Here is a 4,077-nt window from a genome sequence, read left to right as displayed (position 1 = left end):
ATGTTGGAAATTAATTGAAACCAAGAGAAGGGAATGAAGTGAGAGGTGGACCAGGTAATGAACAAACAGATGAAAGGGGTTAAATGTGAACCGTGTAGAAGTGTCCGGATAACGCGTTGGTTCATCTGTGTTATGGCCATGTAAGGAGGAGTCTAAGCGTTGAAGTGTTGTGAAATTTTCATTAGGAGGGTGTCGGAATGTCTGTGTGTAGAAATGGCGAATACGGTTGTGTGTGTGTTGAGACAGGAGAGAGATGTAACCCATGCGGTGTTATATATGTCGCGTAGGGTTTCAAATGAAACCAATTAGCTCTCGTGATAAGATGTTTTAGTTGACGTAGTGGTTTCTTCTTTTCGAGATAGTGAGACACTAATGGGATGTGTTGTTCGTGGGGGGGTCTGCGCAAGCGGAAGGACATCGGGCAAAAAGTGGGACGCGGGAAAGGGGGGGGGTTGGTGAGGGTCTGCACGCACCCCCATCTGGCCGGATGTCCCCATTAGGGGCCAAACCGCACCCCCTCCTAAAAACCTGGTAAAACGTAAACCGGAAGCCATGGACCATGGACCTTTAAGACAGTTTAAAGGGAAATGGGGGGGGGAATTACTTGTATGTTTTTTCCATGAAAATCCAGTGTTGTTCTTTACCAAACGTAATCTAAAATGGGCTGGTGCCCTCTGATCCAACCAATTATGTCGTATTAAAAACGCCTATTAATCGTTGCATGAATAAAAATATTGGAAAAAGGGCTTTACTCTTAAATAAGAATGTATCTTTACAAGAGCCAAGCTATTTGGTTTAGGTTTAGGAGCTGTTTTAATCGAAGCGAACATCATACATCCACCTTTTAACCACTGGTCTCTGTGTTCTTTGAGAGTTACATCTCAGTGACGCTTATATTGTTCCAATATGTTGGAGTCATCCCATGTTTCCCCGTGTATCCATAGCCATATTTACCAATTGCAGTGCCATAAATAAAGAAAAGTTATTATGATATATAAAGTGGGCCAAGGTGGGTTTTTTTAAACCAGCATTATGGTGGATCTGCAACATCTTTCTGACCTCCTCGGCCTCTAAGATCCTGGGACAGATTCATTCGAATGCTCCTTGCTTCAGATTCGAGGGGTGGTCATGGCTCCATTACGTTTCCCTACAGACTGTGAATCAGCTCTCCTCTCAGTATCAGGTCTTCAGGCTCTCAGTTTCCAACACAACCTCAATTCTGTTTATATATATTAAAATACGAACAAACATGTCTACGGTGACAGCTTAATGACTTTTTGTACTGATTTCAACCGAAGTTTGTGACAATTGAACCTTCCTATGATGTGAAAAAATGAAAGATCTGGTGATGGTTCTCCTTGTTCATGTATTGGATGCAAATGCAATATACCTCCCACCATAAATTTGATAATTAATCGCTGGTATATGTTGCCGCGGTATGAACCATATTATTGTATCCAGCACAACACACAGGCCCACTTTGATGTTACCGAAAGAACATTAGGTAATGTTCAAGACACCTGGGATCCACCTCCGCCTGGAATAGGAATAAAGGAGATTTACACAGTTGGACAGCACAGCAGGGGCTGGGCGTAATCAGTCCATGGGAAGGTTTGCGCGGGCGTTCTCAATTTCCCCTCCTCGATACCTCGACCCTCCTCGACTCCTTGTTCCAGATATTTGGAGATAGAGGGGACAGAACGCTTGCTTCTCCATGTTTAGTCTGACTCTGGGGACAGAAAGCTGACCGCACCCCTGAAGGACCTGAGGATCTGGATGGTTCATTCATTTAGCAGCGAGGTCAGAAATGTATGCTTGGGCCTAAACCATCTCAGTGCTTATAAACAGCAGCAGTATTTTGAAATCTATTATTTGACACGCAGGATAGCCAGTTGTAAAGACTTTCAAACTGGAGAGATGTGATCCACTTTTTAAGTGTCAGTAAGGACTCGAGCAGCCAGCGTTCTGAATCAGTTGCAGCTTTGCTAATACGTTTTAGTGAGACTGTAAAGACACCGATTACAGTTGAGTTCCAGTTCTACTGTGAAGATAAAAAGCATGAACAAGTTTTTCCAAATCCTTTGCTGTTGACACTAGTCACAGCGGCCTGTGGTACAGTGGTAAGGGTGTGTGTTGTACAAGTGTGTGTGTGTGTGTGTGTGTGTGTGTGTGTGTGTGTGTGTGTGTGTGTGGTGTGTGTGTGTGCGTGTGTATGTATGTGTGCGGTGCGTGTGTGCGTGTGGTATTATGGCGGCGGAATAACTGTGAACCGGTTTGCTTGCCAAATAGTGAAGCCCACACTTTATCTGTTTCCTTGCTGCCTTATTATTTTAGGCTTAACTTAGCTTCCTTCGTCTTCCTCCATCAGCCAGCATCCTTGTGTATCTGATTGTTCACTGAGTTGATTCTCGGGCTAAGTAGCCGATATAAGGTTTAGTCCATCTTGCCAAATAGTGGAGCCTGTTTGTTGATGTATTGAAAACTGTTTAGAAACTGGTTATAAAAAAAAAAATGGTTTTTTAATGATTAATAAAGTGTTTACAACCTTAATTCATAACTAATTGATAAACCCTTTATCAAATCCTTTATAAGTGGTAGTTCTTTATGTTAAAGTTGGTACCGGCATTACGCCCCATGCAGGCGCGACCAGAAGAAAAGAGGGTGGGGGGGTACTTCTGATAGTGTACGTTATGATGAGAGTGCTCTCTCATACTTGTTTGATTTCTGAAATTGTACTATATAAATATACTAATATATGTGGTGTGTATATGTCCGCATCTGGTAGCTGTTATTGTGTCTTCATTATTACCGGCACTGTGAATTAATTAAAGTAAAATATATAAAGTGGTCATTGAACCCATCTGCCATCAGGACAGAGGGCCTTTGGCTGTGCCTCCTTGTTCCATCATTAATGGACGTCTCTTTAAAAATGGACTGTGCGCTTCCGCTCAAAGGAGGAGGAAGTTTCTAATTTTCTCTAACCCGGCCTTTCTGCTTCCCCTTCCTCGATCCTCCGCTCGCATCTTCCTCTGTGGGCGGGACTTAAGATAACTGAGGATAAGGAGTCGAGGATTAGGTCTGAGGGAGAGGGAGTCGAGGAGGGGATATTAGAGAATGGATAGAAACGCTTCCATGTCAACTCTTTGAGTGATGTAAAAACACGTTATTTGGGCCTCTAAAAGTTCATCTTCAGATTGGAATTAAATAACATGTCTCTTTCCAAAGGCAGCCTTCTTTAACCCGGACTTCTGGACGACCTTTAAGCTTTGCAGGAACTCAGTCAACTGATTGAAGGAAGCATTCAAATTGTCATTAAAAGGTCAGGGGGTGTCATGTCCACCACTTTTTACTTTCAGTCAGTGGTTAAATATTCAACAAGATTGGAATTGGGATTACTGGCAGGCCAGGCAGAAGAGAGATCTCAATTCCGACAACTCAATGAGAAAAAGTCCAAGTTATAAAGTATTTCCTTGGATGCAAATTATAGATTCAGCCAGTAAAAAAGGTTGGTTAAAATCTATGAAACTGGTTGAATCACACTGGGGGAAATTAAGAATGAACCATCTAATGAAACAATGAAGTGCGCTGGGACAGGTGGACAGGTGAGAACTAATTCATGGCTTAGGTTAGGCAAACACCAAAGGAGTAGGAAGTGGAGTATCTGAATAGCAAAATAACACCGTAAATCTTTAATCACGGAACTTGGATCTAACCGTTTTGTTTTCCTTCAGGCTATAGCTTCTTATTAAAGGCAGGGGAGCATGGCGAACATTGTATAATTCAATACATTGTGTGATTATTAAATATTTACACAGACATGAGAGAGAGAAAGTGCAACACATGTTTGTGTGTGGGTGTGGTTTTCGTAGGGGAAGGGCTTGTGGGGCATGTCATGCATAAACAAGGCAAGTGTTTGACCTTCTCCTCCTCAATGAATATGTCGAAACCATTAGAGAGAGCAGTGTTGAGGGGTGTGGAAGAGCATCTGTTGTGGTCTTTGTTTAGTTCATGTATGTGTACAGATGATTTCGCTATAGAAAGGCAGGAGGTTTGGTTATTTACATTTTAAAATCAGAT

The sequence above is a fragment of the Notothenia coriiceps genome, unplaced genomic scaffold, assembly GCF_000735185.1.
Source record: "Notothenia coriiceps isolate Sejong01 unplaced genomic scaffold, NC01 NC01_scaffold00019001, whole genome shotgun sequence".
In the NCBI taxonomy this organism is placed as follows: Eukaryota; Metazoa; Chordata; class Actinopteri; order Perciformes; family Nototheniidae; genus Notothenia; species Notothenia coriiceps.
Note: the sequence above shows the minus strand (reverse complement) of the source record.